A 19,006-nucleotide genomic window follows, 5' to 3' on the forward strand; every position below is an offset into this window, starting at 1 on the left:
TGCGACCTGTACACTCTCGTTGGCTGGCCCTCGCTTCATACTCGTCACCAAACCCACTGGCTCCAGGTCATCTACAAGACCCTGCTAGGTAAAGCTCCCCTTATCTCAGCTCGCTGGTCACCATAGCGGCACCCACCTGTAGCACGCACTCCAGCAGGTATATCTCTCTGGTCACCCCCAAAACCAATTCTTCCTTTGGCCGCCTCTCCTTCCAGTTCTCTGCTGCCAATGACTGGAACGAACTGCAAAAATCTCTGAAACTGGAAACACTTGTCTCCCTCACTAGCTTTAAGCACCAGCTGTCAGAGCAGCTCATATATTACTGCACCTGTACATAGCCCATCTATAATTTAGCCCAAACAACTACCTCTTTCCCTACTGTATTTATTTATTTTGCTCCTTTGCACCCCATTATTTATATCTCTACTTTGCACATTCTTCCACTGCAAATCAACCATTCCAGTGTTTTACTTGCTATATTGTATTTACTTCGCCACCATGGCCTTTTTTTTTGCCTTCACCTCCCTTATCTCACCTCACTTGCTCACATTGTATATAGACTTTATATAAACTTTTCATGTGCATTGACTCCCTCAGCACCATCAGTTTCGAAGAGGAACTATTCAGTTGGGTGGAGTCTCTCTCTCTAGTTTAAAAGGCTGTAAAATTGGACCGTTCAATCCTTCAGTGACACAGAAGAGCAGGCTATTGGGCCATTGCCCCAGTCAGTCTGCCTCTACCTTCGTCGACCTTGCACCTCCGAGATCTAATCTGTAGAGATGATGAGAGATTGGATTCTATCCCGGAGTACCCTTGTCCGATTAAGATTAAATGACATTTCTTGACCGGTCCCACCTGGGCCCAGAGCCAAGGTAATTGAATAGAGATGTCTGGACGTTTTATCCAGCTAGGTTTCTCCTATGTCACCTGAGTGCAAAGCCGGTGATGGTGATGCGACCTGGGCATTTTATTGGGCAGTGCCATGGCGAAGATTCAATCAGACAACGCCCTGCGTAGGTCTCTCCTGGGTCAGAGTTGTTGGAGCTACGCTTAACTCAACAGTCCAATGATGAACCATTTGCTTAGGCATTCATCTTTTTCCAGGACAAAACACCTTCTGGTCACAGGTGCCAACATTAAGATCAACACATTTGGGACAGGATTAGAAATGAAGATTTGGGTGTTCTGTTTATGGCCATGAGGTCTTTCCACAACACGTATGATTCACCACCTTGGAGACTAACCAGAGAAAGCCCACTCCCACTCTGAAAGGCAGATCCATGACAGAGTTTAGTAAGTATTCACAAGTCAGTAGTGCAAGAAATTAAATAAAGCTTTTGCACTTTCTTATTCAATACTCTTGCTTTCAGACAAATCTCTCCCACCTTTCTTTCTGCTTTACCCTATCTTGCTTAAAATGTTGATTAAAGATAACCTCATGAGTTCCTACACGTTTTCCTCAGGTAGGACACAATGGGAAATGTGCCAACGGTCGTAAGCCACTCTTATCAGTCATTGTAGCAACCTGTTTGTCTTTGAGCCATAAATTCACCCCTGGACAGGGACCATCACCTCCCATCATCCACTCCCTTTTTTCAACAATTACACATCTATGGGGATTATTTCTTTTGACATCATGGGTTGGAAACTACCAGTCAAATGAGAATAATGTGGAAATGTTGTAGAATATCTCATATCCATTTAATTTGACTGGGGATTTCTCAAGACCCCACAGGGAGGCAGATTTCCTGAGGTAACTATGTTTAAGTATGGGGGGGAAGCCTGAGTAGGGGAAGTCCATCAATCTCTCTCTACACACAATGACATCCTGTCCTCATCTTGTCAATGACATAAACCGGTAGGTAGGCAGCACGACAATGGCATGACACCTTTGACGGATGTGTACTGCAGCCTCAGGGCTGAGCCGTTTTGCATGGCTTCATTAAGATCCTACACCTCAAAGCCCTGATGTGAACAAGATATGGGTTCTTACTGACCCTGTATAATTATTATACTACATATTCGTGTAATGTTATGTTCTCATTTTGCTCCTGACGGAGTTGCTTCGATGTTTCACTAAGGTTAACTCCTTGCTGCAGGGGAGTTTATCTAAACGCCTTCTGAACAAAACTGTTTCCATCTGGTCATCCAACTTGATTCTCTTTGGCAAGATTCCATTGAGTCTTAAAGTGAAGAAAATGCTCACAAACTACTGTAAGTGAGCAGCTATTTTATATAATAGTTTATATAATATGTAGCTTTCTTTTAGTGTTAATGCATGTATCTTTGCATTGTCACTTTACCCCTACCTACGTGTACAAATTACCTCGACTAACCTGTACCCCTGTACATTGACTCGGTACCGGTAAGTAAGCATTTCACTGCAAGGTCTACACCGGTTGTATTCGGCACATGTGACAAATAACATTTGATTTGATTTATTACAGTAGGTTTGTTGCAGGGGTTTATTTGGAGGGAGATACAACGGGGGGTTAAAAACTGAGAAGACTGAATGAAAACTGAAAACAAATGTTCCCTCTCCACCTTTGCCATCTCTCTGGTCATCTTACCCCACACCATCCTCCATCACTCTCTCACTCCGTCTATACATCTCTCCATCTGTCTCCTTCCCTCTCTCCATAGGGAAAATCCAGACAGTGAACAAGGCTTGGATCCACATTGTAGTTACTGTTGATAATAGTAACTACAATGTTACTGTTATGTAATTTAGTTCATTCTGTTGTTCGTTACATCCAGACAGTCTCTTGAAAAACACAATGACTTCTCCAAAGAAGATACTTTTAAACAAAAACAAAAAAACATTGATATATTTTTAATATATTCCGGCCTCTTTAGTATCTTGATTTGAAACCAGCGCTACCACTTATTTACTGCTTTGCTGAAACAACAAAAAAACATGTTCAATACATCTACTGTACGTACTTGTCAAGTTTCAGATTAGGCCCACTCAGAATGTGGTGGTATATTATATTAGATGGTATCACCAATGCTTAATTATGACATGTGTTCTTATCAGATAAACTCTGAGTCGTAAACCAATAATAAAAAAAATCATATTCTGTTATCTAATCTATCCATAGCATTAGTAGTAGTCGGTCTTCACAGATTGTTTATAGTTATTTATCCTGCTACAAGTCACTGTCCTAATCCCTCGCCTACATGTATATATCTGTCTCATATTACTCCAGTATTCCTGCATTGTACACAAAATGTCTTGTGCTTTCTTTTATTATGTATTATTTTTATTAGGTAGCCTGGGGGGTAGGAGTGTTAGGCCAGTAACTGAAAGGTTGCTGGATCGAATCCCCGAGCAGACAAGGACAAAATCTGTCGTTCTACTCCTGAGCAAGGCAGTTAACCCCCAACAACAACTGCTCCCCAGGCCCCAATGACGTGGATGTTGATTAAGGCAGCCCCCCCTCTGATTCAGAGGGTTAAATGCAGAAGACACATTTCAGTTGACTGCATTCAGTTATACAACTTACTAGGTATCCCCCTTTCCCTGTTTGATATTGATTGCTGCACTGTTGGGTAGAGCTTGCAAGTTAAGCATTTCACCATACTTGCGCATGTGACAATAAAAGGTGAAACTGAAACGTGCTTCTCCTTTACTATAAACTAATAACCCAGACGTCTGATGCCGACACTCCGTTTTTTTAAACTTTAAAATCTGTGTTAAACAAAAACCAATGATTGCAAAGTTAAACAAACCATACAACTCTATGCACAAGGACTCATTTGTACAATTTCCACATATTTACAATGCAGACGCAAAGTTTGGTGACAGAATGACGGCACAAAGAGTCACCACACTTTGCATCTGCTCTGTTCTGCCATTAAATGGGAGGTGGGGTGAAGCCAACACCTTGCCCCCTACTCTTCCCACACACATAACATCAGACTAGTCTGGGAGTAGTCACTTTTCAGCTTGTTTTAGTTGTGTGGCAGCCGTTGGTGTGTATGGGACCAAGCGGAGAAGCCTAGCAGCTGTCTGGACAAAGCGCACCAAGAGTACCCTCTAATCTAGTGAGTGCAGATGCTTCAGCAGGCCTTGGTTAGATTTAGTTTCATATCAAATATCTTTAATGACCGAACACAAACATAGGTAGCGTATGATTTCAGAGCTATATACTGTATCAGCTGTACATTTACATGAGTGACAGCTATATGTTGAGTGAGAGCAATACTCAGGACATTTCAAATAAATACACTTATAGAAACTGTCAAAGGCAATATATTTCTGTTGGGTGTGCCTTTCTGTTTCCTGAAAGCTGTGTGGCCATGGCTTGGCCATGGGTGACAGATTGACACAGGGGTCAGCAGTGGATCCCTGGGCAGGCAGGACACACAGAGAGAGGCCATGTGCCACTGCAACTGTCATTACTGAACATGAACTGAGAAAGAGGGAGGGGTATGGGTGTCTGGTTGGGTGGTTTCCAGACCACTAGAAAAAAAACTAAACTGATTTAAATGTAGGCTAACTACTAAAAACACAATATGGTATACTAAATGCATTATTCTGTCTCATACTTGCTGAACAATCAAGTTTTGTGTTACACTATTTCAATGGGCCAAATACAATGGCCTTTGTTCCATGGTTAAACATGTCTCCAACAGCTGTCTGCTGGGTGGATAACAGTTCACAACAATGGACTACAATGAATGTAGCAGTCGTTGATAAGATTTGCGCTGAGGAGGAACATTCAATATTTTACATGGTCTACACCGCTGCTTCTGGGTCCCCACAATTTAACACTTCTGTAAACATTTCCATATCCGACGATGGTTTTTACAGTTTTCTGTAATACTGACAATAATGCCTCTATATAAAATATAAACTGTAGCCTGTTCTCTATCAATCACTTATTGCGCTTTCCTCCCACGTGAGCCAATGCAACACCGTGTAACCGCGCAGTTGACTTACTTTTGGCAGTGTCTGTTCTGGATTCAGTTGAAAACGGAGAGGTGTCTTTATCGTCGCCTACAGCTTCCGTGGATGAACCATGTTGACTCTACCCGGTGGTTGGCCTGGCGGCGGGCGCAGTGGGACCGGGTAAGAGGCGGGAGAGCCAACCGGAGGGCGGAGCTGAAGGGCAGGTGAAGTTTTTTCCGCGAGGATAAGTGGATGTGGAAGCTTGCGTGGGCTAATGTCATGACTCAAATCTCCCCCGCACATGTTTGAATATGAAAATTGCACAATTTCCCAAGAAAAAAAATACATATTGATTAAAATAATATTCAGTGTTTTATTCTGTCTGAAACAAAGGGTTCAGTATAGGTCCAATATTATTATGTAGACCTATGTAAATAAGTAGCCTTGGGCTATTGTTTGCTAACAATATACTTGTTCAGTGTCATCTTAAAAAAAAATATACATCTTGACATCTGATAATTGAGTTTCACACCATGCAGTCATCACCTGCACAAGTTTGACCAAAAAGAACAGTTGTGGTAGCCAATAGGTACAGGACAGATACAAATGGTGATGGACATCTATCATTGCATTTGATGAGAAAACTGCTATATACAGTTGAAGTCGGAAGTTTACATACACCTTAGCCAAATACATTTAAACTCAGTTTTTCCTCACATTAATCCTATTTAAAAAATCCCTGTGTTGGGTCAGTTAGGATCAACACTTTATTTTAAGAATGTGAAATGTCAGAATAATAGTAGAGAATTATTTATTTCAGCTTTTATTTCTTTCATCACATTTCCAGTGGGTCAGAAGTTTACATACACTCAAATAGTATTTGGTAGCACTGCCTTTAAATTGTTTAACTTGGTTCAAACGTTTCAGGTAGCCTTCCACAAGCTTCCCACAATAAGTTGGGTGAATTTTGGCCCATTCCTCCTGACAGAGCTGGTGTAACTGAGTCAGGTTGTAGGCCTCCTTGCTCGCACATGCTTTTTCAGTTCTGCCCACACATTTTCTATAGGATTGAGGTCAGGGCTTTGTGATGGCAACTCTAATACCTTGACTTTGTTGTCCTTAAGCCATTTTGCCACAACTTTGGAAGTATGCTTGGGGTCATTGTCCATTTGGAAGACCCATTTGCGACCAAGTTTTAACTTCCTGACTGATGTCTTGAGATGTTGCTTCAATATATCCACATAATTTTCTTGCCTCATGATGCCATCTATTTTGTGAAGTACACCAGTCCTTCCTCCAGCAAAGCAACCCCACAACATGATGCTGCCACCCCCGTACTTCACGGTTGGGATGGTGTTCTTCGGCTTGCAAGCGTCCTCCTTTTTCCTCCAAACATAACGATGGTCATTATGGCCAAACATTTCTATTTTTGATTCATCAGATCAGAGGACATTTCTCCCCAAAATCTTTGTCCCCATATGCAGTTGCAAACCGTGGTCTGGCTTTTTTATGCCGGTTTTGGAGCAGTGGCTTCTTCCTTGCTGAGGGGCCTTTCAGGTTATGTCGATATAGGACTCGTTTTACTGTGGATATAGATACTTTTGTACCTGTTTCCTCCAGCATGAGTGTGACACCAAAGTACATTCATCTCTAGGAGACAGAACGCGTGTCCTTCCTGAGCGGTATGACGGCTGCGTGGTCCCATGGTGTTTATACTTGTGTACTATTGTTTGTACAGATGAACGTGGTACCTTCAGGCGTTTGGAAATTGCTCCCAAGGATGATCCAGACTTGTGGAGGTCTACAATTTTTTTTTCTGAGGTCTTGACTGATTTATTTTGATTTCCCCATGATGTCAAGCAAAGAGGCACTGTGTTTGAAAGTAGGCCTTGAAATACATCCACAGGTACACCTCCAATTGACTCAAATGATGTCAATTAGCCTATCAGAAGCTTCTAAAGCCATGACATAATTTTCTAGAATTTTCCAAGCTGTTTAAAAGCACAGTCAACTTAGTGTATGTAAACTTCTGACCTACTGGAATTATGATACAGTGAGTTATAAGTGAAATAATCTGTCTGTAAAAATTGTTGGAAAAATTACTTGTGTCATGCACAAAGTAGATGTCCTAACCGACTTGCCAAAACTATAGTTTGTTCACAAGATATTTGTGGAGTGGTTGAAAAACAAGTTTTAATGACTCCAACCTAAGTGTATGTAAACTTCCGACTTCAACTGTATAGCTTCTCTTTAACTGTGGAAAACCGTCTGATCAGCATTTTCCCCTGTCTCACAGTCACGAAACACTTGCAGTGCATTGTTGCCTCAGAAACACTTGCTTCACAAACCTATCAATCATACAAAGAGTTAGGCCTACTAACAGTGCCCAAAGACACATGGAGAGACAGAGAGAGAGAGGCGATCAGATAAATTAAATTAAAAACAGGAAATGACGTTTAGCTCAGTATTTTAACAGAAGACAGCAGTCATCATTCAGTCATCATGATAATACCTTAAGGACAGGTCAATCATATTTATAAGACATCAAATCAGGAACATAAATAAATTGATGACTTTCACCAGGAACCAAGTATGAAGGGTGAAAGAATGCCATATACCCTGTTCAAAGATACCGTAGTAGAACACATTTCACAACAGCATAATGTGGTGGGATATTTGAGACTGGATTTTTTTTAAACCTCGTACAAAGTTCAGCAAAATACTTGGCTTTGTGAACTAGAATGAAAGAAGCATCAATATCAACAAAGCATCGATATCAGCAAAGCATCGATATCAGCAAAGCATCGATATCAGCAAAGCATCGATATCAACAAAGCATCGATATCAACAAAGCATCGATATCAACAAAGCATCGACATCAACAAAGCATCGATATCAGCAAAGCATCGATATCAGCAAAGCATCGATATCAACAAAGCATCGACATCAACAAAGCATAGATATCAGCAAAGTATCGATATCAGAAAAGCATCGATATCAACAAAGCATCGATATCAGCAAAGCATAGATATCAACAAAGCATCGATATCAGCAAAGCATCGATATCAGCAAAGCATCGATATCAGCAAAGCATCGATATCAACAAAGCATCGATATCAACAAAGCATCGACATCAACAAAGCATCGATATCAGCAAAGTATCGATATCAGAAAAGCATCGATATCAACAAAGCATCGATATCAACAAAGCATCGATATCAGCAAAGCATCGATATCAGTAAAGCATCGATATCAACAAAGGATCAATATCAACAAAGGATCAATATCAACAAAGCATCGATATCAGCAAAGCATCGATATCAACAAAGCACTTCATTTGATACATTAGACAGAGCCTATATCTACATAAACATTTGTCTGACTATCACTTAGCACTGTGAATACAAGTGGATCACAAGTGGACAAGTGACATGGAGGAAATAGACCAGTGATAACAATGACAAGCATTCATCCTTTATAAACAATTCTGATTGCGGAACTTCTTTCGAGGGGAGAGCGTAAATCCAAAAAGACCAAACATGAAATCCCTGATAAACCCTATAACTCAAATACTCCAGTTCAAACAACCCATACACTAGAAGATGTGCTGATTGGATGATCAGCATCATGGCAGAACCAACCAATCACAGGTCTCATCATCATCAACTTCGGAATACCACAGATATTCAATAATCTTTTTGGTCCGTGTTTCTATACCTTCATTTACAAAAGGTCAGTTATTCACAATGCACTCTGCTTTAAAAAAACAGCCTGGAATGCGAAACGTTCTAGTCTAAAACACCAACACGAAATCCAGCAAAGGAAGGAATAGAATAACCATCTTTTAGTTCAAATTCCTCACAGTTTAATATTTTCCTAAGCTGTATGATCCCTCAGTTTTGGCTTCGTATCACCTCATTCCCGTATTTCGACTCGGTTTGCATGTGACACATATTAAAAGATTCAACTCCCCCTGAAACCTAAAAAGAAATTCAAGGTTGTCTCTCAACAATTTATGCACCAATGCTATTTTAGACTGTTGCTACTGTAGCTTGACAATGATTAAACACATATTGGATACATAATTGGAATTCTAAAAGTTGAGATAGTTGTTCTGTATCTTACCCATGTGCTTCTCAAACACATATGAGAAACATACTGTATATATAAAGTAGATTAGTCATCTCTGATCATAAACTCTTCATGTTACTTCAGTGGTGTGTGATATTGTCAAAGCAAATTTTCAAATGTCTAACATCAATGTTGCATAACTAAAATGTATAAAATAAATAGCCGATATCAAAGTTGTGTAAATAATGAAATCAACAAAATTGTTGTACTCCTTTCAAAACACTAACATCTACTATTGAAAGTGATCCAGAGAGCCATCAGTAACACCATGTGAGTTCTAAAACACACTACAATCCTAACAGTGTCAGTTTTTTAAAACCAGTTTTAATCTTTAATAACATCTTTGGCCATTCTAGTGTTTTTGAGGGAATTGGTGTCAGGCAGAAACCCCTAAACAACCATATTCAATGTGACCCTCCAGACCATCTTTTCTCATAATTTCTCTTATAGGAAAACCAGCCTGTTTCACAAGATACAACATTTACATTTTACATTTAAGTCATTTAGCAGACGCTCTTATCCAGAGCGACTTACAAATTGGAAAGTTCATACATATTCATCCTGGTCCCCCCGTGGGGAATGAACCCACAACCCTGGCGTTGCAAGCGCCATGCTCTACCAACTGAGCCACACGGGACGTGTGAACACTGAACGGGCGTCAGAGAGAGAGGAACCTCAACAGCATACAGTAATAGTTCATTACACAATTTCACTCAGAGAGAGAGAGAAAGAGAGAGAGAGAGAAAGAGAGAGAAAGAGAGAGAGAGAAAGAGAGAAAGAAAGAAAGAGAGAAAGAGAGAAAGAGAGAAAGAGAGAGAGAGAGAGAGAGCACCAGACACAGAGGTAGAGTAAGAGCGATTCAAGGAGGAGATGAAAAGCACTTGTTCAGCATTAAGGAGCCTCTCTTTCCTCTTGGCCATGAGGAGAGGAGACCTTAATAAGGATATCTGGCGTAAAAAAAAATCAGAGTGTTTTTTTGGGAATGAGGAGTCTGAAGCCCCAGTAAAGGCAGAGTGGTGAGAGAAGGAGAGGAGGATTGTTCCCAGTGGTTAGAAAGACAGGTCCATGGAGAAAGAGAGTATCCAAGACAGTCCCAGTGTGGGTTCAGGTCCAGAACGGAGAGATCTGTACATCCAACAGGAAAAACCAGCTACCACCTGCCGCTATTAAAAAACGAGAGACAGACTTAGGGAGACTCAGAAATATATTGTTTATGGGTCTATTGACTAATATTGCACTGTAAGTGTGAGTTAATAGCATAAGATCGGTGATGCACAGTATATCCGATAGCATGAGGTTATGAAAGGGACAAAAACACAGTTCTGATTTTATAGACATGTGCTGCCCCCTTTTGGACCAATACTGAACTTTACATTTGAGATTTAGAGGCTAAAGTGCTTCTGAACACTTTCCTGGGGACCCTAAGGGCTCCGAGACACCAATAGCTTTTGATGGCCGAGAGTACTTAGCACGTCTGAAGGTAATTTAACAAACGAGTGTGAACCGATTTTACATGTAGAATCGCATGAACAATGTCGGCAGTTAAACATCTACAGCCGGTGCTCCATAAAACACAGTGTGCTGAACGATCGGCCGACGAATGCTAGATCCATATTCAGTGCAATGTGTGCGAGACTTAATGCTCTTTAATATTTAAATCTCTTGTACTTGTTTCTAGAATAGAGTGAATGCTTTGGTCCTGACATGGCTATTGGCACCAACACAGATGTCAGTGAGGCCTTTGGCTTTCTCTATAAAACTCAAAGCTGGTTCAAGCCTGAATTAAAGCCTTTGAAACTTCATTAATTAATGGCTGGTTTCCTGACGGTCATTCATTTTTTCAAAGGCCAACAGCACCAGAGTGGTCCAACACCAGAGTCCAACATCAGTTAGACCAATATGATTAATTCATGCTAAACGCATGACACAAAGAGACGTGGCCACACAGCTGGGCACAGGGTTCTACCACAGTCATTTCTTCTAAGATGTGATTTGGATGAATCAAGCGTTCAATAGGTGTATTGTTTCAATCTGGCTGTTGAAAATTGAGCAGTGTGGGAAGTAGGACTTTGGAAACTTGGAAAGGTCATTGGAGTCTATCAGAGAGAAGTGAACTACTAAGCTTTCTGGAGCAATCGCTAAGCACACCCACCTGTTTGACCTCACTAAGTGTTAAGTTCATGTTTTAAGTATCCCTATATTTCTGTTATTACAGTGCTATCACTCTGTTATTAGTACGCCTGCGCAGTAGTCTGACTGGAGATGTACCTGTCCTGGGTGTGATGGCGACTATGTACTGTGGTAATACGGTGAAGCAAACGTTGTTCAACTGGAGCCTAGTCGTTGTGTCATTTTGAGTTAACATTGGTAGCAGAGGATGGTTAATAACTACAATGTGCCCCCTCGCTTCGACGAGAAGAGGTCGTACGAAAGTTGGAAAAATGAACTTGGAATCTGGACACGGGTTACTAATCTGGACGATAAAAAGCAAGCACTCGCGGGGGTATTATTGCTTGAGGGAAGAGCGAGAGATACAGCACTGGAAATATCCCTGGAGGATTTGAACAAGGATGACGGTATGGGAACTTTGATCAGAGCACTGGATTCTGTGTTTCTTAAAGAAGAGGATATCTTAAAGTTTCTTAAAGAAGAGGATAAAAGGCATATTCAAACTTTGACAGTGTTACTAGAGACATTTCGGTTGCAACGACGGACAACATAATTGATTTCGAACAGAGGTACAACAGGATGCGCAAGTAAAAGAAAGATTTTTGGTGAAAAGACGTCAGTCGGGCCAATAACATGGAATGCAAGTGAGTGACGCAGCATATTACACTGAGCAGCAGAGAAACGGCACCAACAGGTCACGTTCTCAATACAACCAGACGAGGGCGCCATTGCCCAGCACAAATCCACTGGACAGGTATGGAAGGAGATCAAAATGTCAAAATGTTTGACTTCTGGTTCCAACCGCCATGTCTTTGTGAGACGCAGAGTAGGTGAACGGATTATCTCCACATGTGTGGTTCCCACCGTGAAGCATGGAGGAGGAGGTGTGATGGTGTGGGGGTGCTTTGCTGGTGACACTGTCAGTGATTTATTTAGAATTCAAGGCACACTTGAATTTTACCCTCTCGGCAGTGGCCCGCAGACGTTTCTCCAGCTTGGGAAGCTCACAGTGCAGGTCGGCGTTATCACGCACCAACTGGAGAGAAGAGACAGGGTGGATATGAAGTTCTGTTATGTGTGTGTGTTTCAAGTTTCACGTTTTATTGTCACGTGCGCAGGTACAGTGAAATGCCTTTCTTGCCAGCTCTTTCCAAACTATGCAGTAATCGATATCAGAAGTACTATAAAATCAAATAGAACAAAAACACATGAGAACTAGAAATAAGAAAAACATTTACCATATTTACAATGTGCAGAGATACTGGAGTGATAGAGGTAGATATGTATTGGGGTAAGGTGACTAGGCATCAGGATTTATGATAAACAGAGTAGCAGCAGCATATATGAGAATTGAATGTGAATGTGTATGCTTGTGTATATAGTATGTATGAATGGGTGTACGTGTTATGTGTGTGTGTGTGTGTGTGTGTGTGTGTGTGTGTGTGTGTGTGTGTGTGTGTGTGTGTGTGTGTGTGTGTGTGTGTGTGTGTGTGTGTGTGTGTGTGTGTGTGTGTGTGTGTGTGTGTGTGTGTGTGTGTGTGTGTCGTACGTGTTTGTGGACCTTGGTAAGCTGCTCCAGGTTGTTCTCCAGGAAGGTGATCCTCTGTCTCTGAGCCAGACGGCCCCCAGCCTCATCATTATCCATCTCTGCACTCTGATTGGACAGAAACAGGGAAGTGACTTCACACAACATACGTGAATAAGTGAATTCCTTGCATAACATAGGCTACGAACAAACCCCATCCAAGCACTTGCTTCACACAACTTACACATGAATAAATGTCAACATTCCCACATGGGACTTTAGTGTGAGAACAGACACATTCAGTAATTTCCTAAAGGAAACAACAGCCCAACACAAATCAGTAACAGAAAACACCGTGTCATCAAATACAGCCTGCGGCACGTTACACTGTGAGACCAGAGTGATGTCACCTTCCCCAGCAGGGAGGGACACATCACAACTGCTGACATTTACAATACATGTCTGAAAAAGTGGTTTCTAAAGTCTACTTGTTTTGTGGTTTGCCTTCCTCTTCTGGTTTTAGATAGTGATGACACTGAACCAAACAACAGCCTGTTAGTTGTCAGCTGGTTTTAGATAGTGATGACACTGAACCGAACAACAGCCTGTTAGTTGTCAGCTGGTTTTAGATAGTGATGACACTGAACCAAACAACAGCCTGTTAGTTGTCAGCTGGTTTTAGATAGTGATGACACTGAACCGAACAACAGCCTGTTAGTTGTCAGCTGGTTTTAGATAGTGATGACACTGAACCAAACAACAGCCTGTTAGTTGTCAGCTGGTTTTAGATAGTGATGACACTGAACCGAACAACAGCCTGTTAGTTGTCAGCTGGTTTTAGATAGTGATGACACTGAACCAAACAACAGCCTGTTAGTTGTCAGCTGGTTTTAGATAGTGATGACACTGAACCAAACAACAGCCTGTTAGTTGTCAGCTGGTTTTAGATAGTGATGACACTGAACCAAACAACAGCCTGTTAGTTGTCAGCTGGTTTTAGATAGTGATGACACTGAACCAAACAACAGCCTGTTAGTTGTCAGCTGGTTTTAGATAGTGATGACACTGAACCAAACAACAGCCTGTTAGTTGTCAGCTGGTTTTAGATAGTGATGACACTGAACCAAACAACAGCCTGTTATTTGTCAGCATAGAACCCTGGATAATATAAGGCATACAGCATGCCCACGAATGGGTGAATATGTGATAGTTTACAGAGTGGAAACATTGCAGCTGAGATTTAGGAGATTTCTCCCCCAAATAGCCTATCCTTCCTGTACTTACCATGCTGACGTGGGAGGTCAGCTCTTGGATGAAGAGCCTGCGCAGGTTGTGCAGGAGTCTGAAGCTCCTTGGCCTGGAGTAAGGGACAAATCTCTCATCGTCAATGAGTTCAACATCAATCAACACCTGAGATGTATTTTTTTTTAAAGCCAGCACAAGTAACAGTCAGATTGACTACATTATGTTAACTCCACTCAGCACAGTGTTGCCTAGACCCTTCAGAACCTCCTTGGCCTGCTCTCGACATCTCATTCATGAAGCTACAGCAGAGACACGCAGAGGACTGATGGGGTTCTGACCATGTTATGACCCATCTGTACAGTCTAAGCCTGAGGGGTGAGGGAGGGGTGGGGTGCTACTAAGCTGACATATGGAAATGTTTTAATAAGGTCATACCAAAGACCATTTAGCTATTGGATGTTGAATTTTAAGACCCCTTGAAGTATAAAAAAAAATGGTTTGATGAAACATTAAATTTGGCCTTACTGCTATTAGCCCATACAAACGCATTGAATAACAGATAGTCCCCCCACAAAAATCTAAAGGAAGTTCGTCCTGAAGTGTCTGTTCTATATCTGAGAGATATAAAAAAGATCAGGAAACGATTTATTTTTGTTTTACTTCAGCCGAGTCCCAAGACGTGTGTGGGGGTTGTAGAGAACCCTGTCGTGTTCGTGAGAGTCACACCTTTCCATAGAGGGGTCATAATAGTTTTGTAGGCCAAACCGTTCAGATACTACAGTGAGAAGACTGATTTTCGGGATGACAAACACTGCTTTAGCTCTGCCACCTTTCACTGCAGATGCGGAAGTGGTGGATTGAGACACATCCAATCTCTAGCTTAAATGAATTTTGATGGATATTTTTTTCTCATGCCAATTAGATTTCTGTGGGTCTGCAGAAATCGACTCTAGGGGGTTATGATTATGCTATGACCATGTCTGTAGAGAACCAAACACAACTGTGGTAGATACTGTAATAAATAGACTTGCACAATTTTCTGCAGTTGCTCGTCCTTCTGCCGCTCTTCAGCCTTCAGTTTGTCATAGTCTGACTGCAGCTTCCTCTGTTCCAGCTGAAGGCCTTGGTTCAGACTAGAGGAGAGCAGATTGGTTGTTTACAGTACAAATCAATGCTATACTGTACATGCCGTAATTATCTCCTGGGACTGTGTTCACTACCTGAAATGGGACTTGAAAAAGACCTGCAAACGAAACAAATAAAATCTATCTTACTCCTTGAGCTCCTCCAGGACCCTCTGATTGTGGTCGATCTAGTCTCTGACGGGACAGCTGCTTCTGATGGACCTCTCTATGGTTCTCCATCTGTTCCTCTAGGGTCTTCTATAGGGTGCAGAAGGGAACACAGGGTCAAGGGTCAAGTTGAATAGATTTACCTTTCACAGGAATTTGAAGAGTGGGGGGGAAAAAGAAAGGGGGATAAAGGGGAGGGATGGGAGGAGGGGAGAGAGGGAGGATGAGAGAGAGAGATCTTTACCTTCATCCCTACTGCATCCTGCAGTTTGGTCAGGTGCTCCTTCTGTTTATCCATCACATGCCCCTCCTTCATTTTGTCTATGGAGACAAAGCAAGAGACATTGTTTGTTTTGTTCAAGTGACGTAATGATTGATGACAGGCTTGTTTGTGTTTGGGGGTCTCTCTGCGTTTCTCAGCCTGTGTGTGTAGAGCCTAAACCTCCTCCACGAGGGAGTCCTGGGTCTGCTCTAACTGTCTCTTCTTCTGCTCTACGTTCTGCATTGAGTCTGTGAGAGACGTGATCTTAGCCCGGTGCTGCATGGAGGACCCCATCAGGCAGGGACAGGGTTAACAGCTGAGGAAAATAATGCTGACACTGTCTCACTTTCCAAACAAGCTGCATGAACACAATAGTCTACTGAATAAAGGAAAATATTATCTTTTTTCAAGATATAGAAATGGATGTTAAATCCACTTCCTGGTTACCTGGGCGATGAGTAACTGACAGGAGGTCAGCTCCTTCTCATTGGCCTGCATCCTGCGGGAGGTGTCGGCCAGGGAGCTCTCCAGCTGCGGTTCACCAGAGACTTGACCTCTGACTTCATCTTACTGATGTAGAGACGAGCCATGGTGAACTCCTCCTCAATGACCTCATTCACCTCCATCATCTGAAGAGCAGAGAGATCAGGACTGAGTGTGTGTGTGTGTGTGTGTGTGTGTGTACGTGTGTATGATTACGTGTTACAAACAGTTTATGTCTGTCTAAATAACAGTGTGTATATGTGTGTATGATTCTAATTGCGTAATTGTTTAATTGTGTGTCCTTACAGCCTTAAGGTCACTGGTGCCGATGATACCTCCTCACTGAGGTCTCGAAGCAGTAGACTGAGAATCTCTGCTGGTCAGCTCCCTCTGTAACCCCGCCAGAGTGGTCTGAGACACACAGACAACATTGACAGATTTAAAAACCATTAAAGAAAGGTAATCACTGATTTAAAAACCATTAAAGAAAGTTAATCACTGCTTTAAAAACCATTAAAGGTAATCACTGCTTTAAAAACCATTAAAGAAAGGTAATCACTGATTTAAAAACCACTAGGGAAAGGTAATCACTGCTTTAAAAACCATTAAAGGTAATCACTGCTTTAAAAACCATTAAAGAAAGGTAAACACTGATTTAAAAACCATTAAGGAAAGGTAATCACTGCTTTAAAAACCATTAAAGAAAGGTAATCACTGATTTAAAAACCACTAGGGAAAGGTAATCACTGCTTTAAAAACCATTAAAGGTAATCACTGCTTTAAAAACCATTAAAGAAAGGTAAACACTGATTTAAAAACCATTAAGGAAAGGTAATCACTGCTTTAAAAACCATTAAAGGTAATCACTGCTTTAAAAACCATTAAAGAAAGGTAAACACTGATTTAAAAACCATTAAGGAAAGGTAAACACTGATTTAAAAACCATTAAGGAAAGGTAATCACTGCTTTAAAAACCATTAAGGAAAGGTAAACACTGATTTAAAAACCATTAAAGAAAGGTAAACACTGATTTAAAAACCATTAAGGAAAGGTAATCACTGCTTTAAAAAACATTAGTATTTGTATTTTTTATGGATCCCCCATTAGCTACTGCCAAGGCAACAGCTACTCTTCCTGTGGTCCAGCAAAATTAAGGCAGCTATACAATTTTAATAACATTACAATACATTCACAACAGATTTCACAACACATTAAGTGTGTGCACTCAGACCTCTACTCTACTATCACATACAGTACCAGTCAAAAGTTTGGACACACATTGTAGAATAATAGTGAAGACATCAAAACTGTGAAATAACACATATGGAATCATGTACTAACCAAAAAAGTGTTAAAAAAAATCCAAATATAGACATCTGCCCTGAGGCATTTCTGATTCTACCTGGATTATGTTGGAGAAGCTTGCATTAAAGAACACCGTCTGTGTTCTGCTAGACAGGTAACTTTTTATCCACAATATAGCAGGGGGTGTCAAGCCATAACACATACGTTTCTTCCAGCAGCAGACTATGATCGATAATGTCAAAAGCTGCCCTGAAGTCCAACAAAACAGCCCCCCCAATCTTTTTATCATCAATTTCTCTCAGCCAATCATCAGTCATTTGGGAAAGGTATGCACTGCTTTAAAAAAAAAACATCAATGAAAGGTAATTGCAGCTTTAAGGAAAGAACACTTGTATCTGATATCACTCACAGAGTAGGCAGCTTACTGAGTGACTAATTCTACTACTACATCATGTTCATAGCTTGCACTTTGCCAGAAGAAACAAAGCTCTACCAGATTTATATCTAATGCAGATACATTTCTGACCACTAGATGGCAATAAACACAAACTAAAAGTTTTGCACTCTAAAAACATGTACAGTGCAGTCGGAAAGTTTTTAGACCCCTTGACGTTACCACATGTTGTTAAGTTACAACCTTATTCTAAAATGTATTAAATTATTTTTTTACCCTCATCAATCTACCCCATAATGACAAAGGAAAAACAGTTTTTTAGATTTTTGCAAATGTATTCAAAAAACAAGAACTGAAATATCACATTTACATAAGTATTCAGACCCTTTACTCAGCACTTTGTTGAAGCACCTTTGGCAGCGATTACAGCCTAGAGTCTTCTTGGGTATGACGATACAAGCCTGGCACACCTGTATTTGGGGAGTTTCTCCCCATTCTTCTCTGCAGATCCTCTCAAGCTCTGTCAGGTTGGATGGGGAGCGTCACTGCAAATCTATTTTTAGGTCTCTCCAGAGATGTTCGATCGGGTTCAAGTCCGGGGTCTGCCTGGGCCACTCAAGGACATTCAGAGACTTGTCCCGAAGCCACTCCTGCATTTTCTTGGCTGCATGCTTAGGGTTGTTGTCCTGTTGGAAGGTGAACCTTCACCCCAGTCTGAGGTCCTGAGCACTCTGGAGCAGGTTTTCATCTCTTTGTACTTTGCTCCGTTCATCTTTGCCTTGATCTTGACTAGTCTCCCAGTCCCTGACGCTGAAAAACATCCACACAGCATGATGCTGCCACCACCATGCTTCACCATAGAGATGGTCCCATGATTCCTCCAGACGTAACGCTTGGCATTCAAGCCAAAGGCTTCAATCTTGGTTTCATCAGAGCAGAGAATCTTGTTTCTCATGGTCTGAGAGTCCTTTAGGTGCCTTTTGGCAACTTCAAGAGGGCTGTCATGTGCTTTTTACCGAGGAGTGGCTTCCGTCTGGCCACTCTATCATAAAGGCCTAATTGGTGGAGTGCTGCAGAGATGGTTGTTTTTCTGGAAGTTTCTCCCATCTCCACAGATGAACTCTGGAGCTCTGTCAGAGTGACCATCGGGTTCTTGGTCACCTCCTTGACCAATGCCCTTCTCCCCCGACTGCTCAGTTTGGCTGGTCGGCCAGCTCTAGGAAGAGTCTTGGTGGTTTGAAACTTCTTCCATTTAAGAATAATGGAGGCCACTGTGTTCTTGGGGACCTTCAATGCTGCAGACATT

At 41.5% G+C, this 19,006-nt stretch overlaps 1 protein-coding gene and 1 pseudogene across 1 annotated transcript in view; both read right to left on the minus strand.

Annotated features, from left to right (window-relative positions):
• Window positions 1-5,147, minus strand: part of LOC129816661 (ly6/PLAUR domain-containing protein 6B-like) — a 32,785-nt gene extending 27,638 nt beyond the window's left edge. The window contains exon 1 of the mRNA XM_055871413.1: window positions 4,946-5,147. The gene's annotated coding sequence lies outside the window, so the exon portion shown is untranslated. The remainder of the gene's footprint in view (window positions 1-4,945) is intronic.
• A 100-nt stretch (window positions 5,148-5,247) lies between these two features.
• LOC129816180 (kinesin heavy chain-like) overlaps window positions 5,248-19,006 on the minus strand; it is a 31,558-nt pseudogene continuing 17,799 nt past the window's right edge.

Source organism: Salvelinus fontinalis, chromosome 19 (assembly GCF_029448725.1).
Source record: "Salvelinus fontinalis isolate EN_2023a chromosome 19, ASM2944872v1, whole genome shotgun sequence".
NCBI lineage: Eukaryota > Metazoa > Chordata > Actinopteri > Salmoniformes > Salmonidae > Salvelinus > Salvelinus fontinalis.